This window comes from Vidua macroura, chromosome 5 (assembly GCF_024509145.1).
Source record: "Vidua macroura isolate BioBank_ID:100142 chromosome 5, ASM2450914v1, whole genome shotgun sequence".
NCBI lineage: Eukaryota > Metazoa > Chordata > Aves > Passeriformes > Viduidae > Vidua > Vidua macroura.
Genome location: NC_071575.1, coordinates 54,671,082 through 54,688,221, shown reverse-complemented (window position 1 = coordinate 54,688,221; position 17,140 = coordinate 54,671,082).

Here is a 17,140-nt window from a genome sequence, read left to right as displayed (position 1 = left end):
AGACTGAGTTCTTATACATATATATAAGTTATCTACAATAACAGAAGCTATATATTAGCAGACATATATTTATGTGGCTTAATATGGGCAAACATGGGTTACTGCCCATATTCTCTTGAAACATAAAAGCTCTAGCCGATTCAGATATCTGTGAAATAATCAAAAGGAGTTTCAGAATGGCATTACTCCAGTTAGGGTGCTGAAACCACCTAAACTCTGAGCAAACCATTCTTGACTCATTATCAGTGAAAAGAAAGTGTTTAAAGAGAGAGCAGTCTGGTCCTAATGTAGATATTTAGGATAGGACAGATGAATTTCCCAATAGTAGGCTCATTTATGATTTATTTCAACTTAGATGCCTAATTTTTGGACATATAAAACCAGGTAAGATTAACTGACTCCTGCAGGTGTCCAGTGGTATTATTACTGATTTGTGTTCAAAGGCCCCAGTCAGAATATACACCGATGAGCACGTACAAAACTCAGAGAAGTTTAAAAAATATTCACATGCTTTTTTTTTTCTGTTTTATTTAGCCACCGTTGCAAACTAGGTTGGCAAATGTATAAGGAGGCAGATGAGTTGCACAAGGATTGAAGTCTTTTTCTTTCAGCTGTTACTGCATGATGTTTGCAGAGATATCCTTGTTCTTTAGAAATAACAGACCAGAAACAGTTTCATAAAACAATAGGTGTGTCCATTTGTTGGCTTTGCCCCTGCTTTGTACATAGTTTGGCACATCTCTAATCTGGAAATCTTTCTAAAGCTTCTATTCAGCTTTTCTTCTCTGCCAATGTGTGTAATGGAAAAAGAACTGGAAGGCAAGAAAAAACATTCACTCAGCTATTTAGTGCAAGGATGTCAATGAATTAAAGAAATTCTTTAATGACATTACACAGTTTATTAATCGACATGTGTCTGGAAAGCCAATGACCTCTGAATACCTTTGAAGTAATAACTCCACCCTGACAGGATGTCATGGTGTCTGACAGGGAGCCATGGTAGAAATCTGAGCTGTTGATCAAATCTCTTCCTGGGTAGATCACCTGGGCTAGCACTCATCAGGTTCTAATTGTGGCAAAATTAGAATGTAACTCATCTATCAAATATTTTTTCCTATGGGAAAGAGTTTATGTCAAGTTATCTATGGATGTCAAAACATCAGATAACAAAGGCATGGCATTTAATTTAATCTCAGATTATTTTTTTCTTTTTTTTTTTTTTAAGATTACATAACATGGCTTAAGAAATCAGTTTCTGCTGATTTACAGCAGGTCATTTGCAATGTTGCCCGGAAACTATTGCTTAGTTGTCTGAGGTAGGGTGTTTATGATGACATTTTGGATTTTTTTTTACTGACATAAGACACATATATGGGGTTTTTTATATTATCATGGGCCAGAGCTGTGGGCAAGAAGGTGAAAAGGAGAAAGACAAGGCAAACAAAAAAAACACATTTTTCAAGTAAAAAGATATTGTTAAAATTTAGAACAATATTTTTTTTTAGGAGGTAATGATGAAAGATTCTTGCAGAAGATTTATACTTGATTTATTATCATGCTACAACTTAGCTGTCTTGCATCGTCATTTGAAAAAAAACAGATATAAGTACATCCATTCACAATTATGTTTATTATTATTACCGGGGGGATTGAGGTCATTCGTACTTGGAATTTGCATAAGGATTCAAGGGTATCTGCCAACAGAAAAATATTGAATTAACCAGAGAAAATGCCAACACACATATTTATCCACTTTTGTGTATACTGATTAACAAGAGTCAATTTGTAACCATCTTCACACACTATTTTTAGAAACATTCTTCCATTGATTTACCATCTGCATGAGATTGTAAAAGATTTTTCTCTCTTTGGTAAATATTTCTGAGAAATATTTAGAGCAGTAAGAGCTTAAGAAGCTCTGCTTGGAATGCATAATCACCCTGCACTCCTTCTAAGGCAGTCTAGATATCTAACTCAAGGCAAACATAATTAATTGTGCATGTGGATTTTAGCAATAAGAAGGAAAATAGAAAGCTATTGAATTAATTGAAACAAATAAATCTTTGCAAGACCAGTCTCAGAAAAACCCTTAGTCAGCGCATAATGTTATGTGTTGGGCATAAACAGGACATTATGCAAGACGGAAGAAAGTGATATTTTTTATGTATATATAATTTTTATATATATATATATATATATATATATGAAGGAGGTTTAGGTGCATGTTGTTCTCTAACATAAGACATCCCTAATATTTTTAGTCTTTATTCTCTAAGGTGTTCTACCAGAATACATGGAGGAAATAACTCTCCAGGCAGATATTTTTTATTCCCTTGCACAAGCAGAAGCTGAATGCAGGGTTTTAACTTTGTTTTCTTTATTTGCAAGAGTTATACCAAACTTTACATGTCTGTCAAGCTTCAGTGGACTAGCTCACATGAATTGAGTTGAACACATAAATAGTTGTTTGCAGATGAACTAGAAAAAGTATGTATGGAATTATTTAAATACAGAGAGAATGGAGACATAATTATTCCTTTGCTCCTCTATGGTTCTTAAAAGGAAGTAAAATATAAAAACAGGTCTTTGGGCTGAAACAAAATGTGAATATATTCAACAGAAAGAGCAATCTTCCTGAGCATTATGAGGAACTGGAAGAAGGGCCCATTGAGATGGTCTCAGCATTCATACTAAGTGCCTTCTATATTTATGATGGCTCCCTTGTTGTATATTTCTTGAAATAAAGCCCTCTCTTATGAGCCATTTGAACAATATTGAAAATCACAGCCAAGCAGTTCTGGGAAGTGCTGTAAAGATAAGCTCTATTTTTATTTTTTTTAACAAACATTGTAAATATTTTTTTTTTATATGTAGAGGAAACTACATATAAAAGCTACATTAAAGATCAGACTTGCTAAGAGCTATTTCAGTATATAGAAAGGAAGTTTAAATACAGACATATAGACAAATTATATAAACAGTGCATTATACATAGCTTGTCATAAAATACTTCTAGATTTCTTGTGATAACTAAGTTACTTTATATTTGGAGTTTTTTTGTGAGTGTGCACACATATGTGGAAAAGAAACATCTTTTCCACATATGTATGCACACTCACAAAAACACTTGGAAGTTGAAAAATGTGCAAGTAACTATGACCTATATTCTGTAAAATATAAAAATGTTAATTGTAACATAAGGGCCTTTAAAGCTTTTGTAAATGGAATGCAACTACTGCATTACATGAATGCATTGCAGACCGGAGGTAAAAAGTCTCTCTCCATCTTTCTTACACATTGAAAGGCTGCAGTAAGGTTTCCCCAGAGCCACTTTTCTCTTCTCCAGATTGAGCTACTCTAACTCTCTTGATCTTTCCTCATAGAACAGATGTTCCAATTAAATCAAATTACCTCAACTGGATGTAACCTAGGAATCTGATGAAGAACTGCGTTGTCCTTACACTTCTAGTCTTGACAGACGTGGCTTTTACCTCTTATTTAGCTGAAATGTAGAGAAAAATCTGGTGTTATTAGTTGGAGTACAACTATAAAAGACTCAGAGAATTTTCAGTTCATTCATCTGATCAGGCTTGACCTCAGACATGTTGGTGAATCCACTGTTAAACAAAAAAATTATAGAATTAATAAATGTAGTTCATTTGTTTATGCATGGGCTACATGGAAAGTGTGACATGGTTGGTATGACTGAGAAATTTGTTCCTCTAGCACTAATATCTGCACTTTTCTTAAGAAAACTGAATCCACTCACATAAATTTGCAATTAAGTGGGTATTTTTTAAATTTTAAATGTTCCCTCAATTTCTTCCTTTTTTTTTGTTGATGCTGCACTAATTAAGACTGAAACAGAAAAAAATCAATGAAGAAAATATTTCTTTAATACTAACTGTTAAGAGTCAATGAAACTTTAGGTGGATGATGGCATGCAGTCCTTATCTAATTGTATCCTACATTTTACTAATTCCTTACAGGTTCAGGCAGGCAGATGCAAGAGGCTTAGACAATACCATTAAGCATCCCACAAGAATGAGAAATAACTTGCCGAGACTAGTATTTTCAGGTTTCAAAGCCTAAAGCTATTGGAATATGTTAATGAAACAAAAAAAAGCCTCTGCAACACTTAGTATCCAGGACATTTGAAAAATGCTGAACACTAAGCACTGAATGTTGAAGTATATAATGGAATTATGAAGGTTTGATATTCCTTCTTTTAAATACTTTGAAAGATTTTTCTTCTAAAATATTTTTCCAAATACCAAGGGAGAAAAATATCCTCAAGGAAATTATAATATATGAGCTACAACTTAATGAAGTTTTTTAATTCAGATTTTGAAATTCTTTTGTGAATACACATGATTTTTCAGGAGCTCATGATATTTTAGTGTATCTCATTAGGTGTCCAAGTTTGAAATGCTTTGACATCAAGTTCAGGAGGTGAGTTATCTCCAAAAGAGCTCCCCTTTTATATAACCTAAATGCTTGTACCCTTGTTTTGATTCCCTTAGATTTTAGTTTTGTTTGTTTATACTCCTTACTGCAAAGGACATACTGTTTGGTGAGCACAGGAGATGCAACAGCTTTGAACAGAATGCATATTTCATATATTTCTGCAGTAATTATTTCTTTTTGTCTGTTTGCATGTCCCTTTGCACATTTCAAAAGCAATCCCTGGCAAGAAAAATCTTACCAAAAAATTCTCCAGGGAACTTTCAAAGTGAAAGCACAAGATATCTTTATATGTGCACTCAGAGGCAAGGTGGCTTTGCAAGGGCCCAGGAGACAAGCTGTCAGATCACTGGCGCTATCATTACAGTAAGATGTACTTTTGGCCAAGGCAGCATGTGGTATATATTTGACTTGGGGTTTTCTGACCCTGTGACAGAAGCATGCCTTTGTTACTTATTCTACACAAAAAAAAAATCATCTTGCTTTTAGTTGAAGCAAAAAGGAAGGAAAAGAGTCAGGTAACTTGTAAGTACTGTCAAAGGGTTAGGGTTAAGGGCAAAGGGGCAGCTGTAAAGTTGTGCAAACTCAAAAGTAATACTATTTCAAACATAATTCTATTTTAAACATTATTCTCTAACAGAGAAATCCTGAAGCTTGTCTTGTGTTTGCATGCACACTTGCACTGACAAATTGCATAATTGATATGAGTGCATACACATATGATTAATCATAATTAAGACTCAGGAAAAAAGGTACAAAAGCAAAAGTTTTAGGAAAAGTTAACAGAAGTGGTGAAAAGAGATAAGGCATCTGAAAGTACCACTTTCCATCCAAATTCAAAATAGACAGGAAATAATATATTGAAGAACAACAATGAGAGCATCTGGCTTTCCTTGAAATGGGAAGGATTTCATTACAACATTTCAAAAATAGGACTGGAAATGGTGTGCAGGGGTGCATCAAGTATTAGTGTCTTAGTTACACAACATACTTGTTCTTACAGCATGAAGTTGTGTCTCTTGCTCATAGCAGGGTGGTATAACAGTATACAAATCCTGTCACCCTAGCTCAGGTTATGATATATGGGTTCATGTACTAGTTTCCAAGAGGCCAAAATTATCTAAAGGTTTTTCATGCTTTTCATCCCTTTTTACTTGTTTCTACTGTACATATAAATTATTATTTAATTTCAGAGTTTCTCTGGATCATGGCTTCAATTTGCAGACCAAACTTAAGAAAAAAGAGATTTAGGAAATCCCCCATATGAGAGGCTTATTTTCTGCCAATCTTTGTGTATTTTAGAAATATTGATTAAGATAGGCAACATGGGGTTTCCTTTTTGTCTTTTAAAATATAGCTACTTTGACAATTGAAAACAATTAACAGTTTTCTTATTATTTCTTTCATTTTTCCTTTTCTATATTTTTCACATTTTTTTTAATGCCATTGAATTAAAAAAAAATCTTAGGCTTAGTTGACTCCTTTCAATACAGCTTCTTTACAAAACACACAGTAACACTGCAGTACTTGAGCCAGAGGCTTATAAGTAGCTGAGTTTGGGTGTATTGTGCCAAAAGAACAAATTGTTAAGGATAAGAGATGCAATTGCTTTGAACATGGGCAGAAGTGGGAAAAAAAGAAAAACACATAAAAAGGAGAGTATGAAAAAAGCGTATGAATGGAAAGTTTGAGCTGGAAATCATGAGCTAAAGAGAGTCAAGAGGGAAAAAAGAAAACAATACCTTAGTGAAAAGCTAGGCTGAACTTGAAAGGTGAGTTGGAGAAATGGAGTTACTAGATTTCCTCTTTCCATAATGTAGCAGAATGAAAAAAAAAAACAAACAACAAAACCAACTCAAACCTCAGAAAGTGGAAATATCTTAAACAGCTCTCTTAGACTGGATAAAAGTCGTTGATGATGAAGAAAGAAGTAGCAGCCTTATTAAAAGCTTAAGTAGCAGCTTTATTAAAATATATGTTCACATTGAGCAGTGACTGGCTGCAGTAAGCTGTATCATTTCCAAGTTAAGAAATTTGGTGTCACCAGCAGCTTTGAGAGCAACAAGTTGCAGCTGGTTTATTTGATTATATTTTAAAAGGGTACCACTCTTCCTGTCATCCTACTCATGTTATATAAGTTATTCCATGCACAAACAAATTGTCTTTAATGGAAAGGGGCAGGTGTCTCAAATCTATACACAAATCAATGTCAAAGCAAAAAGAAAGGCGATTGCAATAATTACCCATAAAGGAACACGGAATTGTGGGATATTTAGGCCTTGTTCAAAGAGGTCATTCCACAAAAATGTGTGGGCTTTATATACTCACAAAGCTGTCCAAAGAAACATGTCACAGAATTAGGCACTTAATAGTTAGTCTTATGTGTTGAAACAGCCCCAGCTTTTTGCCAACTACAAGTGTACTTAAAGGCCTGGAAAATAACTTCCAAAAAAGCCTTCCATATCCAGTTTTGGCTTTATCATAAATAATCACAACAATTTATTTTCCCACTATATGCCTTGTACAATGATTCAACAGGATTTGTGGATGAGAGGAGGGTTGTTCTTTAAAAGGACTTTTCATGTTATCTCCTGCAATATTCTTTATCCTAGTTAGGGTGTTACCATTGGGATAGGTGAAAAAGCAAGTTGGTAAAAAAAACAGTTGGCTAATCAAGATCAAAAATATGTTAATGGATCATTTAATCGATCTGGAGACCAGTTTAAACCAGCTGGGATACTCCAAGATGGAATATCCCAGGGGTCTATCTTCAGACCTGTCCTGTTTAACACATTTACCCATGACCTGGAAGAGACACTGGTGTGCACTCTTGCAAGTTTGCAGATGATGAAAACCTGGTAGGAGCAGTTAATATACTCGATGACAGGACTCTCGTCCAGATGGACCTGGACCTGGTGGAGAAATGGGCCAAGAGGCACCTTATGAAATTCAGAAAAGCCAAAGAAAATCTCTGCAAATGGAGGAAAGTGTCTTGCCATGATACAAGGTGGAGACTGACCTGCTGGGAAAAAGCTCTGCCAAAAAGAACCTGGGGGCCTAGTGGACAATGAGATGAGCCAGAAGTGCCCTGGCAGCAAAGATGGCCAATAGCCTCTTGGGCTGCAATAGCAGAAAAAGAGCCAGCATACTGAGGAAAGGGATTATCCCCCTCTGCTCAACACTCCTTAGCCCACAGCTAAAGCTCTGTCCCCCATTTTGGTTCCCCCAACCTAAAACAAACACTGATAAACTTGAAGAAGTTCAGCACAGAACCACTGTGGTGACTGGAGGCTGGAATACATACCCCGTGAGGAGACATTGAGGGAAACAGGCTGGTCCAGCCTGAAGCAGAGATGGCCTCAGGCAGGAAAAGCAGCTGCTCTCTTGCATCAGGAAGGAGACACCAAGGCAGAGTCAAGCTCTTCATAAACATGTATTGTGGGAGAACGAGAAGGAACAGACATTGACTGAACCAGGAGAGGTTCTGACTGCTTATAAGAAAAAGCCTGTATAAATACAAGGAACATTTTTAACAGATATAGGAAATGGACAATAAAGCAATATGTGTGAACAGCTTTCTGTGACTAGCTATTCTTTACATTCTCTTGTAAAAAAAATTAAAGCCCAGGGCTCTTAGAAGTAAAAAAGGCTTATAGAAACCAAAGCTATAAACTCAACTTCAAAGAAAATCTCAAGGGAAACACTATCATGTAGAGGTACCTCAATTAATAAAACAGTAAGCAAAGTAAGGGAGTCAAATATGTAACAGTCACTTAGGAAGCTGTTAGAAGACAGGGTGGAGAACAGACTGTTAGTTGTTGCATATCGCCTCAGAACACAGCTTTAATATTATCAGCATCACATACATATCAATACAATGCAAATATAATCAATCAGGAGCTGAGTCACATGCTGCAACTGTACAGGTGGCTGATGACCTTATAGATTTTTTTATGATTGGAATCATCTGTTTGTCTTTCAGAGGGCTACCACAGCAATCTGTTTAAAGCCCCAGCACAAATATTGGTCATTATCACACAATAAATTACTTCAGTAGATCACAAACAAAGAGTAGTGAGAGAAATATTTAATGAAGTCGAAGGAAGGAGATTGATAATGGGGGGAGAAATATTCATTCCCAGCATCTAAGTGGATAGTTAATAACCCTTTTTCAGAAGCATTTTATATTGTAATACCAAAACTATGCAAATGAGACATGCCAAGTGCAATTCCTTGCTAAAATATTGCCCATTTATAATTTTTTTGTTTGCTTTTGTAGCATGTATACAGTTCGGAAGCATGCAGATGCATCATTAATTATTTCTGATAACACAGAAGTGCTCAACTTTTCCAGATATTTTCCAAATACCTGACATGGCAGATTCCCAAAAGCTAAGAGCTTCAAATGGACAAAAGAGATTATCTAGGGAAATAGGATGGAAGATAGTTACTGACGGACCAGCTCGAAAGGCAGGCAGGCATCCTATGAGTTTCAATTATTTCTTCTACCATGCGGTTTGTTTTGTGAATCTAAATTGGTTCAATTTTAAAAGCAAAAATAATAAAACAATTTCCTTCCCTAATAAGTTCCCAGCAAATTTGTATTATAAAACCAAACAAACAAAATACCCCAAAGTACAGCTTCCTAGTTCAAAGATTTTTCTGAGGGGTTTTTTTGGGATTGTTGTGGAGCATGTTCTTCTATTTTATGTATAACTTTCTAAAGAGAGGATATGAACAGTGTGGGTTTCTGAATTTCTAGAGATGAAAGAAGTTTAAAGAAAGGAGAGAAAATATGATTGTTCAGGCTAGGTTTTGATAAAAGTTTAAGATTGTCACTAGTGAATGCAGTAAAACTAGATACCCATAAATGTTTTCTGTAGCATATTGAAAGCTGCAACACACTTCATATAATTAGTGAGAGCCATTGTTATGCTGAAAATGTTCTGAGACCAAAACAACCTGGCCAGGAAGTTACCAGCCAAAAGACAAAAAAAGCTGACTTGGAACAAGGGCTACTGTGGTTGGAAATGATACCAAGAGACAAACTGAGGTATTCTCAGTTGAGGTTTTAACAGCTAGAAGAAAATAAAAAGTAGGGATCAACTGTTCATGGAAGATATTATAAAGTTCCTACTGGATGGAAGAAATTAATTTTGTATAGCAGAGGTGGAACATAGAAGTCTGTATTGATTAAGAGCAGAGAGTAGGGAAGAACCAACAGAAACAACTTTGTGGTCCTGGCCAAAGCACACTCTTGCAAGGCACTGGGGGCCTGTGAAACAATAAGGTTCCAAGCTACTCCACAGTGAATCTTAGTCTGGTAAACTCTCACATAGCACTAGTTTTGCCCATTTGTATTAAGTACATTTTGAGGTAATTTAATTCCTCCTTTAACGGAGAAAATAGCATGTTTTTATATTATTGTTTTAAAGCATCAGTTTAAACCTAGTCAGTTATTTATTCACACTGGGCTTGCCTTATTTAAGAACCAGCTGGCAAACAGACTGAACACCTGGGTTGAGGCAGGTTTCACTGATAAGCAGCAGTTTTCCCAACCAGTCAGTCTCACCTCAGTGCTTAATAAGTTCATAAAGTAGAACTTCCTGGAAGATGTGTCAAAATATATGGAAGACAGGGAGCTGAACACATGGCTTCATTGCCTGCTTGACTTAGCAGCTTTTATGGTGAAGCAACTACATCAGTGGACAAGGGAAGCTTTATGGATGTCACCTATCAAACCTTCTTTAAGGCCTTCAATGCAGCCCTCCCCAACATTCTTACTTCTAAATTGCAAAAATATGGGTTTTCCATTAGATGGAATTGTTAGATGGGTTAGGAATTGGCTGGATGGCATGTCCACAGTCAAAGTCAATGGCTCAGATTCAAGTGGAACCCAATAATGGGTGGTGTCCCTCAAGGGTTCATCGTATTGGTTCAAATGGAACCAACACTAATTAATGTCTTCGTCATAGACATAGTAGGATCCATTCTATGACTAAGAACAGCATAATCTGTGTAGAAAATAAAAGGCCATAATGTGATTTTGTAGGTCTTCTTGAGCCAGAGATTTGACCAGTAGGAACAGTAACCACCTAGGTATGCAGGTGGCCGTCAGAAAAGGTTGTTGAGCTGGCCTTGGCTTGTCCAGCTGTTCCTTCACAATCAAGGCCAATAATTGCCCATCAGTCTCCTATGCTAGCACAACACCAAAATCAAATGTGCAAGTCCATGACAATGTCACTCCTAGGGACAATCACAGAATCACTAGGTTGGAAAACACCTCCAACCCATGCCCTAACACCTCAACTAAACCATGCCACCGAGCGCCACATCCAGTCTTTTTTTAAACACATTCAGGGATGGTGACTCCACCACCTCTCCGGGCAGACCATTCCAGTACTTTATCTTTCAAAGCATGATATTTAGTTGGCTGGAATGGATTCTCCCATCCAGAATGCTTCACTGAAGTAATTTAGCAAAAGATAATTTATGAAAAATAAATTTTTGCTACACTAGTTCCAAGTTAATCTTCTTTAAATGAAACAGTAAAAATAGATATTGGTAAGTTTAAAAAGAAAAGGAAGATAATAATAGCCAATATCATCCCCAGAACATATGTTTAAAGATTGTCTGAAACCAAGAAATTGTTTCCAGATTTGCAACTTGGTTAGAAAATCGATATTAAATTTCAACCATGATGTAAGACCATGTAGTATAGTTAAGCAAATTAACAGATCTCTGCTGTATTCTAAGCACTGGGAAAAACGATTGGATTTTTTTTGTTTGATTGCTTCTGTTTTTTTTTTCTTTGGTTTAAACTCAAATTGATCTTCCAACTAGAACATGTCTTTGTTAGTCAGTTCTTCCTGACTCAGTTGTCATAAAAATAGAATTCCTAAGAAGTTCTTTTTTGCTTTGGCATTGACTTGGTGCTGATTCACCTCAGCAAAGACAGCCTGGCACGAATGGTAGAAGGACCTGGAAATTACTTGGCAGCTTAAGGTCCTCTCTAAGTCACACTTGGTTATCAGTTGTATGTCTGACTGGTGATACAGGTCTAGACAAGGTTATTATGTGCGGACATTCCAAACCTGAGGTCTCCGCTCCTTATACTGAATGTATTATTGCTTATTGCTTAATAAGACTAGTCTAAAACTGATTCTTAAACAAATCTCTCTGTTTATGCCATGAAATCTTGCTTTAGGACCCTGAGAATGACCATATAATGGACAATACACCTTCACAATATTATTATTTTTATAAAGTGAGACAGAGTAATCATTGCTTTTAAAATTGTGGATCATGGTACAGAATTCTAAGACAACTCAGCATGCCACTCTAGAAGTGTTGAATTTGTATTCACTGTGGAGAGGAATGAGCTGAATCTCTCCTGCCTGGGAGAAAATCTATTTGGGAAAGTTGGCTATAATATCCTTTATGCGACATATTGCAAGAAAATAAATCTAAACTAACTTCCTGATGATCCTAACATCACTGATGATCTACCTAAAATCTAGAGTATGCATGGGCAACATATCTGTGTTGCAGTAGTGGCCAGAAAAAAATTACTTTTTTGAAAGTTTCCCCAGGCCCTGAACTATCTTCATCTCTTACAGTAGAGTCCAAGACATTACAGCTTCTGGTTTTATTTTACAGTGGAATTTTAGGATAGGTTAACTTCCTAACCCAAAGCACAGTGACCTTTGATTCTTTTCCATTTCAGTACAAAGTAAACTAACTTAAATTGTTAACATCACACCTGTTGGAAGTAGTCAAATTTCTTTTCCAGCTCACAGTCATACAACATACACCCTAGAGGCTGATTTACATCTTCATAGGAGTCCATATTAAAGGGACAATCAGATAAAAATTTCTAGTTAAAATTAATTTTGTTTGATTTCAAACAGATTAGCTAAAAGTTAGACCAATGTACTTTTATGGTTTTCTGACTTTACATATTACATTTCTATTAATAACGTGTATATAATTTGATTTGTACTTGGTCAAAAGTGCTTAACAGATATCTCTTTCTCCACATAGCCTTTGCAAACATCAAGTTAATCAAAACTGAAAACATGTAATTCTCCATGTAATTCTCCATATAATTCTCCCTTTCAAGGCTTTGAGACAATGACACTATCACTGTATTCTAACCAGTTACGTTTTCAAATAGATATGTGAGGATTTAAATGTTTTACTGACTTAAGCAGGGCTAATGTAGTGAAATTCATATCTTGTGTTTTAAATATGTATCCCTTCTAGCTTAAGGAAACCTATACACTGAATTCACAATGGTGGCATAAAGGTGTAATAATGAACAGCATTAAAACTTCCTAGAATTTCCCAAAGAACTTATGAAGACCCTTCATATTACTTTTTTTTTTCATAGTTGAGCAGAGAAGCCTGAAATAACTGTAAGAAAATCAAATTCCTTTTTCACAATGAAAAGTAGGGAGGAGTTTATTCATTGTAATTTGAAATGTAACAAATGTTTGTCTGAACAAAGAAATGTATCAACATGCATCATGCTGACTTGAGGTAATCCATTTCCCCAGTGACTCTCTAGTTCTTTGGTTTATTATCTGTCAAGCTCTGCTTTTGATGGGGTTTGGAGACCTTAAAATGTACTAGAATCATTTCTGCACAGATTAAAATATTCTGGCAAAAGCAGTTGGTAGGCAAGTTCTGGTAGGCTGCAGCTTAGGTACTGAAACAAATCTGTGAAGAGCACATCTGTAAATTCATATCCATGATGCAAAAGCATTTGGAAAAATAAACAAAAAAAAAATTATTTTACAGAGCTGGATATTACTGCTGAAAGCTGCAAAAAAAAAAGGAATGTGAGGAGACTTTGTAAACATCTGCAAATTACCTTTATCCAGCTACAAAGTGCTCCAGAACAGAGATTCTACTTGAAGAACACAAACACATGCACCTCAGTTTAGCATTTCATCAGGTTATGTTTATTCGTTTCATATGCAATGGTGTGCTCAGATGGAAGCATCTTGCATTGAACTCAAGCCCCTGAAGAACTGAGTGTAAGGTTTTGGAGAAAGGTACATTTAAGGTGGCAGGAAAATGGAGCAGACAGCCTTAATTATGAAGTCTAGAGCAGCTGGGCTGTGACGTCTTGTTTCTGGGAAGAAATCATAAACGGACAACCTGAGGCCAGGAAATTTATTGGACGGGCACAGAACAGGGAGGGAGGGATGGCTCAGAGTACCTGGCTCAGCAGACTTGGAAGCAACACAGCAATCTAGTGGATGGTGTGCAGAGGGAGTGTAAACGGGCTCACAAAGCTTCTCTTTCATTTTCCTTCTGGCTTGGCCAAGTTTTATCCCTAGCTCTACGTTACCAAAAAAAGATTGGCCTAGTTATTCATCATTAAAACTCAGCTGAGTATTGGTTAGATGACTTTGGAAGCTTCAGAGCTCATTATTTCTGAATACTTGGTGGCCTTTCAACATTAATACATTCCAAGTTATTAAGAAAAAGGAGAGCTAAATTAGGCTTTTGAGAAAGCATGTAAGTCCTTAATATTTCTATGAACATAATGCAATGCAAATTTTTTTTCTGCTATTTCACATGTGGTACTGAACAATAAAGAATAAATTTATTTTAGCAACCAGAATTATGTCCTTCCCTCATCTTCACTTTCTCACTCATTCAAAAAAAAAAAAAAAAAAGAAAAAGAAAAATTAATTTAGTGTTAAAAAAATTTTCAGACTGATACTGTAGGCAAATATTTTCTTTGTTGGCTGGATGCTTGACAATATATAAAGTACATATTAATTATATGTATTAAAATACGTGTACTAACTATATAATGGATGAATATAAATGTAATATGTTCAAAATAGAAACTTGCAAAATTCGCAGAAGGCAAGTAATTTTCAGTCATAATAAGATGAATATTCATGATTAGATTATAAGATTTGTTCATAGTAAGATTGAAAAATATTAATCTTAAATATCACAGTGCACAAGTTGATTCATTTTGTGGTTTTTAATGCTCTGCTAGCTGATATTAGAGTCCTATTTTGCCACTTCACTGGAGTTAGCGTTTTGTTAATGTTCCTGTGTAGGACTACCTTTTCATTGTTTTTTAGCTCTGACATAAAAATTGGCTATAGGATAAAACTTGGTAACCTAGGTCTGTTTACAATAGTAACAAATATATTTTCACTACATTTCATTTAAATGTTATATTTTTAAGATGTAGAAAAGATATAACAAGATGTGTTTGTGGCTTAAAATTTTTATTTAATCAGAAACAAAAAAAGTTTGGTTTTTAAGAAAAAGATTTCTTAACAGAAAAGAAAAATTCCTCTAGAATCCTAAGAGTTGCTGCTAATAGTTTACTTGTTTTTTATAAAACTTTCCAAAATATTTAATTGTTAATAGTTCTGGCTTTTAACTAGTACTCTTTTTCACACAAATGTCTTCCTGCTTGCCTGCTGCCCAAAGTGCAAGCATTAAGAACCAGGAATTCTACAGTGTAAGTAGACAAAGTATATGATAGAAAAATATTTCTTTTCCCTTGTTTCATTTTATTTTGTGCTTTTCTGTCTGTGAAATAGATCCTTCCATTGAAGACAGCCCAAAGTCTTTCTCAATTGTTATTTCCTGACTGGTACTCCCTCTTCATCATCTTTGCTTGCTCACAAACAATAAAAAAAAACAAACTATAAACAAAGAACACTGCCTTCTTGGTGTGAAGCACTGAACGAACATACATAATTTATGCTTTACTTTGCCAGCAGTCACAGAAGAATCAGAATCTCTTGCACTGCAATAGCTAAAAGAGCACAGAGAAAATTCAGTTTTAAACTGGACATTAAAACATGCCAGTGACTTTACCATGAGGATACCATGTCATCTTCCTAGAGTGTCTATAGCTTTCTGTTATTATATTTTTGTAAATATATTGTTTAACTGGAGAATTGAGGTGACAAATAGTTGGGGTTTTTTTTGGTACAAAATCTCCATCATTTTAAGGGATATTTGACCACAGGATATTTATTTTAGATAGTGAGGTCAGAGTCACAAGCTGGTTCATGCAATATGGATGTATACACACCTACTTCAGTGAAAGAATGGTCTTTGTCTCTAGAAAAAAAAAAATCTTTATGCATCATTTACATTTTTGCTGTTCAATCAACACAATTTTACTCTTTACTGCAGGCTATGCAAGCATGTTCTTAATAGCCTTTCATCCAGACACAGTGATTTTGTCTTTCCTCTGTTTCATGACACTATTGCAAGCTCCAACTTCAAGATTGTCACAAGACATAAATTACTGCTGGGAAATAGAATTTGTACCATTAAAGCTCTTAAGTACTTTGAAAAGGAGTTCCTCCATCATAGGCTTATTGAACTGTTTCTTTGACAGTGTGGCTGTTAGCAGTTGGTGTGGATTACTGCTGGCAAGCCCAGAGTCAGGCACGCCTGCCTGGGGTACCCACACGTGGCAGAAGAGAAACAGCTGTAGTCATATCTGCAGGTTAGCAGAGAGGAGCAATGGTCCATCAAGAGAGAGGCAGGAGGTTGGAGAGCTCTGGAGCTGCCAGGAGTGATACATTCATGGAGCCTGAAGCTTTTAGCTTTGCTCCTGCCATGTGAGCAAGCCAAATGCACTCATAAGGAGAACAGTAGCATCCAGGCCTTGGTTTTGGAAACCTATAAGCACCACTAATATTTTCTCATGGGGACCTTTTGAAGCTATTGTTTTAGTAGGCCTGTTGCTGTGATTAAGAAATCTACTGTAGCTGCAATAATTTTGATTTTTATTGATTCATCCAGTACATTTATAGATTTTTCTTCTAGTCCTCCTATCCTAAATTGACTCTATAATAGGATTTAGTTCACAAAATCATTCAGCTATCACAAATCATTTACTTTTGCTCACTTAAAATGCTGTTGTGCCTTTTTTTTTTCCCACAGAAAGACAGCTATATACTGAAGGCACAAGAAGCTTTCACATGGCACATCATGGTTATGCAAGCAAAATGGGTTATTCTCTCTGTTCACTCTGAGGTTGAATTAGGTCTCCGATGCCAATTCTCACCTTTGAATTTGATTTTGCTGACCATCTCTTTTTTTTTTTTCCAAGGCCTTAAATTTGGGCTGTGTAAAAAGTTGCCTAATCGACTGGTTTAAATTGAAAAAAAAAACCCTTCATATACTGGCAGTCCTAAACAATAATGAGAATTAAAAATTTTATTGAATTGGGTTACTGAGATTTTTAAATACAATGAAGCATTGCATTTAAGCATTGTATTTGCAATTCAAGCAGGTTTTTATTTTTTTAGACTCATATCCCTATATCTCTGACTAATACATATTTATTCAAATCAAGAATATGCCACAAATATTCCTTATATATTCCTCATTCTAATAAAATCCTATTATATTACACAAAGTTGTCAGGCATTCACATTACAGCTAATGTTGTTACTTCTATACAAAGTTACAGCTGTACATCATAAAAATTTCCTTCCTCTAGATCATTAGTTCTCCTCTATTATAAATGCTAATTATCTGAAATATAATAAAGAGACAAATTCTCCAGTCTTTCAATCTCTATTTTTTTATTGGAATAATATCCAGTTTGTTTTCTAATTCACAACAATTAGGTAAAATCACACCCTCCTCATTCAGGGCAAAATTATTG